This window comes from Zalophus californianus, chromosome 10 (genome assembly GCF_009762305.2).
Source record: "Zalophus californianus isolate mZalCal1 chromosome 10, mZalCal1.pri.v2, whole genome shotgun sequence".
In the NCBI taxonomy this organism is placed as follows: Eukaryota; Metazoa; Chordata; class Mammalia; order Carnivora; family Otariidae; genus Zalophus; species Zalophus californianus.
This window is the reverse complement of record NC_045604.1, coordinates 51,603,791-51,618,274: the sequence shown is the minus strand read 5'-3', so window position 1 is coordinate 51,618,274 and position 14,484 is coordinate 51,603,791. Positions and strand designations below refer to the sequence as shown.

General features: G+C 48.1%; 1 protein-coding gene and 1 pseudogene across 5 annotated transcripts in view; both read right to left on the bottom strand.

Annotated features, from left to right (window-relative positions):
* TNR (tenascin R) overlaps positions 1 to 14,484 on the bottom strand; it is a 424,235-nt gene that overhangs the window by 300,790 nt on the left and 108,961 nt on the right. The window lies entirely within an intron of this gene.
* LOC113933193 lies at positions 328 to 596 on the bottom strand (annotated as a pseudogene).

Below are 14,484 nucleotides of genomic sequence, written 5' to 3'. Positions count from 1 at the left end.
TATTCCGCCAAAAAAGGAGCGAAATAGCATAAAACAGACCAGTGGGCGCGGGGGGTGAAGGAAGGGCCAGGAATCCCCTCGGAAAAGCTGATAATTGTTAACACGAAACTGGCAGGGGAAGAAGGGAGATGCATGCAAGAGCGAGAATTTCAAAAAAGTTGAAATGGTGAGAGGAGAGAACTCCCAAAAGACCTTGAAGTACATCAGAAGTGAGTACAACAACAGCAATCTCTTCCTTTGTAGAGGACAGGGGAGGAGTCCCTACCCGGCTACAAACTCTGGAGACTCAATGCTGGGGCTAGGGACTGGGGGGTCCCCAAGAAAGCCTCACAAGAAGGTGTCACACCACTCTCAAAGTCACCCGAAGCAGTCCCAGGACTGCTTGGCATTGGCACCACATGTGTCCTTCAGCCATTCCCGGAAGAGATCTTCATCTTTCTTTAGCACCAGAAACTGGCCAAGGACCACATAGGCCTTGTCAAAGCCCATTTCCTCCAGCTTCTTGCCCAAGACTTCACCAATCCCAGCCAGGCTCCCCACTGGCTTTCCCCCATGGGCTCTGACACGAAGTCTTGGTGCTTTGGGGAGGTTGTCATCTTGATCAGCTTAATCGGCAGCTCCAGCTCCTGTAACTGCTCCTTCCGCCACCTGGCTGCTCCCACTGATACCTTGATCTAAGTCTCTTTCTTACAGGGCTCCCTGTCTTTGCATATCTGCTGACGTTTTAGGAACTCCACTCCATTGCAGAGGAAGTTCGGGTTGTGGGAAATGGCCTTCTCTTTCAAAAATGCCCTGCAGGGACAAGGCGCCAGTCAATGCGTCAGGCCTCTGCTCTTTTATTCAAAGGCTGGACCCACAGACAGTGCCAAACACTAGGATTCTCCATCCCCCCCGAGCACTCCACTGCTGGCATTGATAGATTTTTTTTTCAATTAGAAAAAAAAAAAAGCCCACCTTTCTTAACATATAAAGTAATGCAGCTGTTTTACAAATGAGTTAAGGACCTTCTAACCTTGACAAATGTACCCTTAATCTTTCTGTGATGTCTTTAAAATCCCAAACCACTTATGAGATGAGACAAAGGCTGAGAAAGGGAGAATAGATACTGTGGAGAAAATAAACTTCTCTTAGTTCCCTAAAGATATATTGTTTTTCTTTATATTATTTTTTTCCATTAATGAGCTTCATTCCAATCATTTGCTCAACAAATATACAAATGTTTCTTATGTGCCTGGCACTGTGCTGTGTGCTGGGGTATCAACATGACCCCTTCCTCAAGGCATGTATGGTCGAGAGGGACTGAGGATTTATGGGTCCAACACAGTGACTGGCACTTGGGAAGGCCTTAAAAATATTTGATAAGGGAATGGATTAATCAGTAATTTGTGACTGTAGGTATTCAGTTCAGATACCTAGAGCTGTATGTATGTTATGGGAATTGGAAACCAGTGAAAGGGTTGCCAGGAGACACTTTGCAAGGATCTCCCCCGGGCACTGTTTAAGTAGAACTATCTTTCTAGAATGATGCTCCAATACAGAGGCATGATCCCTCCAAATTCCTGCAATCCTGTCCAGACTTCTGAGTCTGTAGCTAGGTTCTATTTTGGCTAGGGTTTAAGTCCTTCGTGTAGCATTTCCTGGGTGCAGTGGTAAAAGCTTAGTGCCAAATTTGGGAGGAATATTGTGAGCCAGTTGACATCACATTGGTAGCTTGAAATTGACCATGGTGGGAGCATTGACAGCCATGGAAACTGGCAGATCCTACAAGTCAGTACACATATCCCCTCCCCACCAATCCTGTCCCAGAGCCAGTGTGCCGGCATACACTGCCTGTCCTCTGTACACCTCAATCACGCAGCTGATCTCATTGTCACCACGAGGTCCATTCTGTGTGGCCTCCTGCTCTTCTGTCGTCTGAGGCTGGAGGTCCTATTTCTCAGCCCAATTGCTTGCCTTGCTGACATGAGTGTTCTGTTACCACAATCCCATTACCAGCTCCTGGCCAGGTGGTGCTCTGACCTCCACTTAGGGACTTTGAGTCAGGCCAGTGCCCTCTCCCTTCCTGGAGAAAACATGTCAGCAAAGTCAAGAGAGACTGGATCAGCATCAGGCATCCTGCATACTCAGTCTATATCTAGTGTTTATTAAATGCCTCCTACAAAGATGAACATGTGCCCAATTGGAATTCCCACCACCTCCCTTGGAGAGATTTCTATGGTATTATGAGAAAGCATGTGCTCTGGGGAAACATGAACCCAGTCAAACCGCAGCCCTGTCAATTACTAGCTGTGTGGTCTTGGGCAAGTTACTGAACCTTTCCAAATCTCACCTTGCATGACTACTCTTACTTTTAGAGATGATGTACACAGCAAGCACTCAGCGAGTGTTAATTACTACATCTTGCATATATGTTCATTTCATAATTTGTCTCACTAAAGAATTGAGTATACTGTACCCAAATCCCTTTGTTGTCAGTTGCAATATGGTGGGGAGGGGTGGGGATGGTGGGGAAAAGAATGTCATGCCTTATGTGGTAGGGGCGAGCCTGGGGGAGGGGGGAGGCGGGAGGCGAAGCTGAGCCGATACTGAAATTGGGCTGAGTGAGCCAGACACGCTGGCCAGAGGAAGCAGGTGTTGGCTTCCCTCCTCTCCCGGCCATGTTCTCCTCCTCGCCATCTTGGCAGGGGTTTTGATTTCCTGCTACCTCTTGGGAATCTTGTTTTTCTTTATGATATTCTTTCTTGATCGTTTCTTCCAACTCTTCCAGGAATTCATCATCATCATCATCATCATCAGCTCCAGTTGGTTTAAAAAGGTGGAGGACTTATAGACATTCTCCCAACGTTCTTCTTCTCCCCAGAGCCTGAATCCTGACTCTTCCTAGCATACACTATCGTCATTACTTCTGACAGGGACCCGGGGCAGCTGCTTTGGTAACCATGTGTCCTCCAGGCCTCCCTCTGCCAGGTCCCTGTCTAAATACCTCTCCCCAGTATTTTCTGCCTCTTAGAAGGGAGACCTTGTCACGGGGGCTCCTCGGGATAAATCCCGCCTCACCCTACCCCCACCTGGACTGTGTGTGCACACACAGACACTCAACACGCAGGCTTTCTTGCACTGTTGCAGGTTATGTGGTGTATACAGCACAATGGGGCCACAGGTAAAAATATTGAGGGAAAAAGGACCACAGGCTCCCTTCCTCTAGCCGGCAGCCTGGAGTGTAGCTGCGGTGGGACCATCTGGACTCATCAGGGAACCCCACCACATAACCAGGGGCTGGTGAGAAGCCAAAGCAGCCTCCCTCCTGAGGCTGCAGGAGAGGGAGGCAGGAGGGAAATGGCTTGCTTACATCAGTGGAGACAAAGAAAGGACAGCAGAGGTCAATGAGGGCTAAGTGTTGCTAATAGAATTATAAACCTTTCATCTTTGGATGAGGCTGGTGTGACCCAGAGCCTAAATAGACTGCCATCGACTTCTATTTTTAGCTGGGCTATGTCCTGGTATAAACTCAGGCATGCGAGAGCCCCAGGCCAGGACAACCCTGTTTTACCGAGTCACATTGGTCAGTCTCCTGACATCTCTGAACTTCAGCATCCTCCTTGGTGAGGAGTTGACCATGAAGCTGATGTATAAAGAGGAGCATGAAGATAAAGCCAGCCTTGCCAATAATGACATGTTTCATGGTACTACATAGAGATAAGAAACAAATCTGAAACCTTCAACACTCTTATTTACACTCTGTATCACGAACATAGCATGCACCCTTCAATTGGACTTCTAAAACACCCCACATTCATGTAGTTTTAGATTCTATTCTACATAATTGTTAGGAATCTCACTGGAGTTTTTGCTAAAAGGATATTTAATGACTTCCCATGCTCACTGCTAGGAGTTTCACAAGTAATGTTGTAATATGAGTTTATATTAAATTTGCTCACCTAATGTACATAGTATAGGTGGTAGATTAAGGTTATTTTAAAAAATGACTTGAAGACTGGCATGTGGATATGCTCTGCTCCACTACAGGCTCTTGACTTCATATATGGAGCAGAGAGCCTGCCAGGAGGCATGCCACAGTCTAGCTGGCTTCCAGGCCCATTATCTCTCCCCATGCACCTTGAATGGTATTTCTGGATTCTAAGGGTTCTGCTCAGCAGTGTCCTCCCAGAAGGGCAATCTTATCGGGTCACTTTGCCCTTCACTCTCACCTTGCCCTTGTGTTCACTGCCAAAGCATTCCTCCTCCGGGCCCTGCCTCTGCATCCCCCACCAGCCTGGCGTGGCTGCATTGCCTGAGATGTACTGTAGCACTTAGGGATACCAGATGTCTTCTTGAGAAGGTAGTACTGTCCCTTATCCCTCCCCAGGGGCTCATGCCTCTCAGATGCTGTCAGGTTATGCCAAGTGTGTGGTGAGGTCCAGGCATGTGAAAGGCATCATCAGTCTGAATCAGAACCTTGAAGGTTTGGGGTCCTGGGGTAGCTGGCTTCTCCCCGCTATTGGATGGGAACAGAAGAAACCCAGTGTCTTCTCTTGGAAATCAAATACATGGTGTTCAGAGCTGAGGGCACCAAGAGGCTCAGCAAAGAGTCAAGGAGGGCTACAGTCCATGGTGGCTCCAGCTGGGCTCCAGCTGCCATGCCTCCATTCTTTCTGGGCATTTGGCATGTAAGGACATTCCATGAAGCAAGTTTCATTTATTTGGTATGAGGAGCATGGGAAATAAGACAGCAATGAGAACTGGGGAAGCTGGGATCTAGTCCTGGCTTTGCCACCAAGTCCCTGTAGGAGTGCAGGAAAGGCGCTTTGTCTCTGTTTTCTACGCTGTGAAATGAGAGGTTGAAAAATATGACTTCACAGATGCCTTCCAGCTTCAACCATCTGTAATTCTGGCATTCTTTTCAGTGTCAGCCATTAACAAAAATGTGAAGTAGGCAATGTCTATTCTTCCCACTACCCCCAAAAGAATTCATTCTCTTCCTCCTTCCCTCTCTCCCCCTTTCCCTCTCTCCCTCTACCTTCCTTCCTTCCTTCCTTCCTTCCTTCCTTCCTTCCTTCCTTCCTTCCTTCCTTCCTCCCTCCCTCCCTCCCTTCCTTCCTTCCTTCCTTCCTTCTTTCCTCCTTTCACCTCTTCTTTCCATCAAATAGTAACCTGAGCCCCTTCTGTGGTCAGATTTTGAAGAGCGAGAGGTCCATCTGGAGCCCCTGACCAGAATCATCATGCTCACATGCGGAGCATTTTCTGATATAGGAACACCTTTGCCGATCATCAAACAAAACCCCTCCTTTCTTCAGAACCTTCCTGGTGTCCTCTCCCCAAGATTTATCCCACTGTATGTGGAGCACTTACACTGAAGACCTGACCTGAGTTGAGTGTGTACCTTGGTTACTGTGTTAATGTGTTCATGCTCCCAGACAATGCTGCTGTCTGCACCAGGAGGTGAGGCTGCCATGTGTGCTGGCTCCCATCAGGGACCATGTGTTCATTCTGCCCTACTTTCTATCATGGACCACAGCTGCTCCTTGAGTCAGAATGGCCTAGAGCCTTCTAGTCCTAGTGAGGTCTTGGGACCAGTAGCATCAGCATCACCAGGGAGCTTGTTAGAAATGAAGGATCTTAGTGCCACCCAGACCTACTGAATCAGAATCTGAGATCCCCAGGGGATCTGCATGTACATTAAAGCCCGAGAAGAACTGGCTGGGGGCCTCGAATGTTCTTTCACTATCAAAGGGTGTTCCTCACCCTAAAAATAATAGTAACAGTTAACTACCCAATATCTTTTATTTCACAGAGCTTTTTCACAAACAGGATCTTTTTTCCATCTTTATTTTTGCAAAGTAAAGTTTTTGTGTATTTTACTCATTTTTTCTTAGGAAGGTGAAGTGCTTAGCAAAGATGACACCACCATAAATAAAAGATCTGGAGACCTTGGGCTCCAGACCTCCACATCCCCACCTCCTGCACTCTGTCTACTAGGATACAGGTCCCTACGTCTCCGCTCCACTCCCAAATCGCTCTGTTCCTTAATTGGGAGGATAGTTCAAGCTCAACCGATGTTCTTTATGATTACTGGGGCAAGCTCCCCGCAGTCACCCAATTTGTATGTTTGCATTCCTTGTCTTAGGCTGCCAGTAAGCTTTATGGAAATAGATCTCGGACCCTGTTTGTGGGTGTTTATTGCCCACTAATCAGAAGTGAGTTGCAATTAGACTGGAGTTAGAAAGTAATGGTGTAGTAGTTACCATGTAATTAAGGAGTAATGGCAGGCGATTACATGTCTGGCCTTGAGATTGAAACTGTTATCATTGGAGCCCACCTCCTCTTCAGAGAAAAGGCAAATACAAATGCAGTGTCACTGCAGACACCACAAATCAACCAGGCAGGGCGGGTTATTTTCCCCTCTCCCCCTTGTTTTTACTACAGTTCTGGGACTCAACTGGATGCCAGCCGGATGCATATTGGCAGCCGCTTAGCTGCTTTTGTTCCATGCCATTAAACTGCAGCTCTGTTTCACGAGGGGAGTCTCCATCCCAGCTGGCTAAGAGGAAATCATTTGTTCGCTTTTGCCCACCCTGCCAGTAGATGCCCTTCCCAAGCCTGCGAGCGCTGCCTCAGGAGAACCCTCTCACAAAGCCCTAGGGTCATTGCTTACAGTGGGAAGTGAGAACCTCCAACCTGGCTGGCCTGAATACACCTGCTTTGTAGTCTACTGAGGAGCCTGAAGCTGCTTGTCACCTCCAGAAACATATTGCCTGGGCAAGCCGCTGACCTGGGTGCAAGGACTATTTGAAGCTCCACTTTGGGCGATGCCATTCATCAAACACTGCCCTCGCCTTTTGCCCAGGAGTGCCCAGCATCTAGGATGTGATTCATCTTAGAGAGCTGAGGATTCCATCAGGCACTGGTGTGCCTCTTCAGTTTTCCATCTGGCTGTTGTTCCTTAGTGCGCAGCTGTGCCTCGCTGGCCTCCTGGCCCAACTGTGTTAGACTGGAAGGGCAGCTTCTTCTGCAACTAGAGAAGAAGTGGCCTTCTTGAAAAGAAGACCCTGCTGCACTGGGATGGTAGGAGGGTCTCTTAGGGACCAAGGACCCATTCCCTTCAATCCACTCCTCCACAGCGGTCTACTCCATGTCCCTCCTGGGCCATCTCAGGCTGTCTGGCTTCCTAAAAGAAGACAGACACCATACTCAACCATGAGAGCCTCTCTGCTGGCAAGCCGCTGCTCTTGAGACCAGTGTCCATTGCTGCGCAAAGGACCAAAGGGAGCATCTAGTATTTACAGAGCCTTTACCAGCCTGCAGCACACAAAACTTCGTGCAGAGTCCCAACCCAGGATTGGCCCCCTCCAGGACTTTTGCCAGAGCAGCAGGTACATCATCATGCCATTTCACTGTGGGACCACTTTAGTTTTGGGAGACCAGAAAAGTCACATGGATAATTGAGCTGACGTATTGACAGAAGAAAGCTAAGTAGGCTCACTAATCTATGGAGGACTGGTTGGGGAGAAAGCAAATGTCCGCTACAGCTAGCTTTGGACCTAAGAAGGGAGTGACCTAATACTAGCCATGAAAGCATAGTCAGAACTTGAAGAGTCTTAGGAAATTATCCAATCCTAACCCACCATCTTACAGATGAGGAAGTAAGGCCTCAAGCATGTTGTGGGACTGGCTTTCAAGACCCAACACTGGTGAGGGCTGAACCAGGAGAGTAGCCAGGTTTGTAGTCCTCAGGGTACTGATGGGAATCAAATGCTTGTCCCTGCTCTGCCCTTTGAGAAAAAAAAATATAATAAACAGAGCCAGTCACCACTAAAACAATGCAAACACACAGGTTGTTTGTTGGGATGGAAACCACAGTGGCTTCGGATTAAGAAGACGTTCATTCCAATTCATTTCTTCCCTAAGTAGCCCAGTGTCTTATGTAAATCATCAGGCTGAAATTTACCCATCTATAAAATGGGACTAATAAAAGCTACCTCACCAGTGAAATGAAACCAGGGGATTAAATGGAAAGTAAAGTGTTATGTAATTGTCACAATGGGTAATTTCACATTAACTGAGTCATTTTTGCTAATAACTCTCTCTTTGGCTGTACTGGCAGCAAAGTCCAAAAAGTGATTTCAGGGGCCCAGAGGGAATTTCTGGCATAGAACCTTCTCCTCCCCCGCCACCCGCTTGTAAGAGTGTAATAATAATACATGCAAAGAGCCTAGGAAGCTCAGAGCAATGAGTGTGGATTTCCAGCTAGGAGGACGGCTCTCAAGTTTTATCATCAACCTGTTATAGAGCGTCTATTGGGTGTGGACTGGGCTACCTGAAGTCTGGTAAAACTGAGACAGGCAGAGAGAATTGGACAGAGGCTATGTAACAACCAGGCTTGACTCAGCAACCTCACCCCGCCCCACCCTGCTCCTACACCCGGCTTTCATCAGAGCTGCCAGGATGAGCCAAAGAAACGAGTCTGAGTTCTGGAGCTTTTCCTATCCCCTTGCCCACCCATCCAGCAGAACTGCTAAAAAGCAGAACCACAGCCCAAAGACTGGCATCAGGAGGGAGAGAGGAGAGAAGCAGAGCTGCTGAATGAGCCACACATGCACAGTTGGGCAGAGCAGTGATGAGTAGGTGGTTCAAACACTAAGGCCCCCAGATGTGCTCACGGAATTCAGTCACACGGGTCATGCTTTGCATGAGGCTAGCCTCTAGTGTCCAGTGCTCCTGAAGCCCGGGCTCAGAGCCCCTCACCGGGGCTGGCAGGTGTGTGAGATGCCCTTTCATGTAAGCTCAACCTCAAATGAGTTTGTATGAGTAAAAAAAAAAATACCTTCTAAACTCTAACTCGTTTAGTAAGTTGACTTGTCGTTTTCAGTCTCATACTTACCTTCCAGGTGGTTTGGCCCCTAATCCCCAGGCACGTTCCCTGTTCCATCTGCTGAGAGCAGCCTGAATGTCCCAATTGTCCTGCTGGTTCTAAATATGAAATACTATTACCACCCAGCCTTCTTCCCTATGCTGTCGCTCTGCCTTGATTCAGGTCTTTGCTGGCATTGTCCTCAACTGTCAACTGTGGGAGGGCCAAGAGCTCTTCTTCTTGGCTGGCCACTCTATTCTGGCACACGGCAGCAACTCAATATATATTGTGGACCAAATGATGGACATGATTTACTGTAACAGGCCCCTTGCTCCACTCTGTATCTACATCAGTCTTCACTCCAGCCTGAATCCTGCTGCCAAATTCATCTTCCTGATTAAAATCTTCTAATGCCTCCTCACTGCCCACTGAATTAAGTCCAAACCCTTAGTCTGAATCCCCATCTGACCTTTCTTGCTTCCCTTTATGGAGCTGACATCCCCACCAAACTTAGCTCCATACTGCCCTCAAATTCACCCTGAGGTTCCCACCCTTGTGCATTTATGGATACTTTCTCCCCCCTGCCTATTGCCCCCACTGCCAGATACATCTATCCAAATTACACTCAACTCTTCTGTGGTTTCAATTTCTTAACCTATTACATGAGTTCATCATAGCCCTACCTCGCCTGCTTGTAGAAATCATTGGCCCAACATTAGATACATAACAAGTGCTTGATAAGGTCTTGTTAATATTACTACCTGCTCTTCAATGTTTTCCTCAAATTTGACCTCATTTAAAATTTTCCTGCTACCCCCCTCCCTGCTCCCCACCCTTACACCCAGATCACCTTATCCCTTCTCTAAGCATTTAGAAACTCTCAGCATGTGCTGAGTAGTGGTTGTCCTATCTTTCCTGATAGATTATAAACACCTTGGAGCCACAGATTTGTATTGTCCAAAGGTTAAGAGTATGGCTCGGGATTGAGTCTGTGCCCTGGTTCAAATCCCCATCCCACAGCTTCTTGGCTGAGACATTGTGGACAAGCCATTTTGCCTCTTTAGGCTTGGATTCCTCCTCTGTCAAATAGGGATAATAATGTTGTTCCATCCAGGAGGCTGTGCAGAGCACTGAGTGAGATCATCCACGCAAAGCCCTAAAGCATAGTGCTTTGTACATAATACATGTTGGGTAAATGTTAAGTGTTATTGTCATTATACATTTCTGTATCTTACATACCTAGTGTAGAACTTGGAACGCTAGACAAATATTTGGAGGATAAACGAGTCTTAGAAACTTTGGATCAGGAAGCAGCATGTGAACAGAACAGAAGGAGCAGAACTGTCTTACCTGCTCTCGTTTTCCTACTGAACACTGCTGCGTGGCAGGAAATTGGGGATTTGCAGGTGCGTGGCCCAGCTGGGACAGGTGGCATCCCTAGCACTCATTCATGTTGAGAACAACTATATAAACAAGAATGTGGCTGGGGGTAATCAGAAGCCAGATCGTCATTACAGGAAGCTCACACAGGAAGCTAAAGGGAACAGTAGTTCTCTGGGAGGAGTGGGGTGATGGTGGCAGGGGGAGCCACCAAGAGGCTCACAGAGAAGAGTACAAAGGAAATGGAGTTCCAGAGCCCCTGTGTTCTACTACACAGTTGCGGTGTGGTGCCTGTTCTCTAGCCCAGAGGGGGAACAGCCTGCAGTTGAGCCCTCCCTGGCTCTTGGTTGTCCCCAGCTTTCTGTGCAAGTGTCAGATGGGCACAAATTCAGGGGGTCTCATCCTCAGCTTGACCAGGGCTACTGATGCTCTGGCACCAAGGAGTTAACCACCTTTGCAGCTTAAGAGCTCTGGAGAGGAAGAGACCTCTATTTACCTGGGAGAGCTCCCAGGAGCCTCCAGTAACAGCAAACCTGGCTGCTACAATTCCCACGTCAGCCCCGGTAATCCCTTTTTTGATGTCTTTTTATTTCTTCTCAAATAACCCACAACTATGAAAAACAACAGGGTGATTATTCTGCCTGTTCTGTCTGTAAAACCTCCTTCCCAAGTATCAGGAAAAGGGAATACCATGGATGCAAGAATTGTATCCAAACTAGAAGCTGGGACCACGAAAGGGAATGTGTAGGGATGTGTAAGTGCTTGTGAAGGGGGCTCTGGGCTGGGGTGGGGAATGTTCTCTGGCACTGGCTGGCGCTGGGTCTGTCAGCAACATCTGAGGAAAACAGCTTTCTTGGCCTGCAGGCCACGTCTTCCCTGGGGCGCCCAGGGGCGGGGGGATTCCCAGAGGCCTCAGCGCCACCCAGCCTTCCCAGCTGCTGCAGGAAGTGGGAGCAACACTGAGCTGAGTGGAGCTTCCCCAAGGGAGTTGCAACCCTGCTCTCCCCCTAGAGAATGTCTCTGCTGCTTTTAGAGGGCTGCCAACTGCTTCCAGCCTCCCCCCTGGAGCAGCTCTCAGCCACTGCGGAGATCCTGGTTCTGTGCTCAGCATCGGCATCTAGGATTCCTGGGGCTTCGAATCCGTTTGTCCTCACCCCGACCCTCATTCATCTGCCCACGGGAGGAAGTGATCGGAAAATGGACTAAGATGGTGATCTTTATCTTCTCTCCCTTGATCCTCTCCCGGTCCAGAAACAGACTTCAATACCTATAGCTGTGTGAAAGCCCCCAGATCCCACCCAGGCGGTCCATGGCTATGGACTAGTGGCTTCCAAAACCATTCCACCCACCAGCAGCTCCCTTTCGACTGGTCCCTCAGAGATCAGAGGGCATCGTCTCTCCTCTGCCTTCTGGTTGGGCTCTGGTCTTGCAGAGCCACTTACCCAGGTTGCTCTAACCTGAAGAATTTTTTTGCTCCAAAAGAATCCCTTCCTGCTCCTAACCCTCAGCAAAAATCACTCCCCGTGGCAGTCCTCGGTCAGGACTTGGGAAGAAAACAACAGAGATATCAATCAAAATGAAGAACTGTGTGTGTTTTCTAATCAATTTAGTATATTTATAGTCCTGGAGTGTGGGGGCATGGAGGAGACAGAGGCCACATGACAGAGACAGAGACTGGGATGATGTGACCACAAGCCAAGGAATGAATGTCCAAAGCCACCAGAAGCTGGAAGAGGCAAGGCAGGATTCTTCTCCAGAGTCTGCAGAGGAAGCTAGGTCCTGCTAACACTTCGATTTTGGACCTTCTAGCCTTCAGAAAATAACATTCTATTGTCTTAAGCCACAAAGCCCATGGTAATTTGTTATGACAGCCCTGGGAAACACACACTTGTTAATCCAAGGCAATAGTATTGCTGCTCTTGTGGATAACCTGAGGTGCATGAAGCAGGAGGTCAGAGCAGCGTATCAGGAAAGAAAAGCTCTGAACTGAGAGTAAAATGCCGAGTTCAAATCCCAACTGTGTTTCTTCCCAGGACCTGGCCTGGAATGAGGAATGCCTCCAGTCCCTGCTTTCCCATCTGTAAACTTGCTCTGTCTGCTTCACAGCGCTGGTGTGAAACTCAGAACAGATTAGTGGATGGGAAAGGGCTTTGGCTCTATACATTTGTATTGACCTGGAAGGAGTTAATAGATTCAGATGGAGCTGAGTTCAAGCTCAAGTGCAGGTACTACTACTGCACCTGTCACTAGTTTCATGACTTAGTGCCACAGTGTCCTGATCTGTAAAAAGAGCACGATAATACTGTGTAAGAACATTGAGAGGATTAAATAAAATTATAACTATGAATAATCTGAACCTGGCCTAGAACTTGATAGGCCTCCAGTAGATAGTGGTTGAAATTGTAATTACCATCATCACTGCCCACCTATAAGTAAGAACGGTCCTATATCCAGGTTAACCTGAGGCTCTCCTAATATTTTTACGTGTCCAGACATGTTCTTTGGAAAAACTCAGCTTTTCTTGTTGGGGAAGCTGAGGGGACTAAGAAGCCCCTGTCCCTGACCATCACAGCCACTGGGGGGAATGGGATATCTGTAAGAGCCTAAGGAGCCAGCTGTCTGTCACTCTAGAGATCACCCATCAGACAGGTGGTGGTCTGAAGGAACCAGGACCACCAGGAGAGTCAGTGGCTCTCAAACAATGTCTGAGAATCTCATGGAAGACACAATACATTAAAAAGTCTATTTCCTAGAAGCCACGGAAGAGATTCTGATTTAGTAATTCTGGGCAGGGGACTGAAAATACGCCCTGCACCAACATCCCAGGTGATTCTGATGCAGCGTAGCTTTGGCCCACACTCAGAAATGCTGGCAGGAGCCAGCAAGGAAAACACATTCTCAGGGCTTCTTTCTCCCTAGGGGAGTGGGTCCAAGCATTGTGATTTGGGGAAGGGAGAACATCTCCCACAGCCTTGTCAGGATCTCTGAAATCTGTGGCTTAGATGTGCCTTTTGTTGGAAGGCTACTTGAAAGGGCTTTAGGGAAAGAGGTAAAGAGTTAACCATCTTTTTTTGTGCCACGGTTAACATTTCAGCTCAAATGAACAGATCAGGTGGATTCCAGCTGAGAGCTAAGGTGGGAGCTTGCAGCAGTCATTTGGTCACTGAAGAGCAGGGATCAGGGAGGGAGGAGGAGCCACAGAGGCAGGATGGAGAGGGTTTGGGGACAAGCTTCCTCTCCAGTGCTTTGCAGTTTGGCCCCATGCTGGCCTAGAGGGAGATGGAAAGGGGAATCCACCATCCCCAAGGGTAGTGTCAAGCAGGAAAGCAAAGAAACTGCCCATTCAATTTGTCTACCAGATTCCTCTGGGCCCACAATGGGCTTTCCATGGTCATCAAGGTCAAGTCATAGAGAACACTTATCCTATAGGACTCTGCAGAAAACAAAAGAAATCTCATTTTCTCTCAAATTTAATTTTACCCTGTATTCTGAGAATGTGATCCTATCAGGGCTGGAGTGTAATAGCCCAGTTGGAGGGATCAGATTGGATTCTGATAGCGCCCCGAGCCCCCGCATGGCAGGCACATCCGGCCGCAGCTGTCTGCAGAGCTCAGGGACTCTGAGAGAGGAAGATTTGCCTCTTCCCCATCTCCTACAACAGATCTTGTCATCCTTTGGCTTTAACATATGGTTAGCAGGACTGAGGCACTGAAAATGTCCTACGGAGGCAGGCTAAGATGTTTCTATTACAGGTTCTCAGGGGAAACTGGGTTGTTTTAAAGTTTCTAACCAGTGGAAATCATGCCAGGCTCACAGGTCTCATCCCAGGCTTCCAAGAGCAGACAGGAACAAGCAACCTATGCACACAAGGAGTGCAGAAATATGGAGGAAGGGCTGCAGAAGGGTGAATGCAGTGAAATGGACAATGCATGTTCTCACCGAGAACCATTTTCCTTGCTGTAGAGAAATGGAGGGGAAGGGAGGGTGGGGACAGGTGGGACTGGCCTGGCTGTGGCCTCTGCAGTCATGAGGTGGGGGTCAGGCACTGAGCAACAGAATAGTGGAGCTAGGGGGCTGAGGGGCCGTAAGAGCCTGAGTGTCAGCACTGAGGGACCACAGTCAACACCAGGGTTAAAAGGCCAAAGCTGAGATTTGGAAGCCAAGAATTGTATAGGTTGGAAATAGGGTTAGAAGCAAGAGCGAGGTGATTGAAAAAAAAAAATGGCCTTGGAGTATGGGAAGCTCCCCTTTGTTGC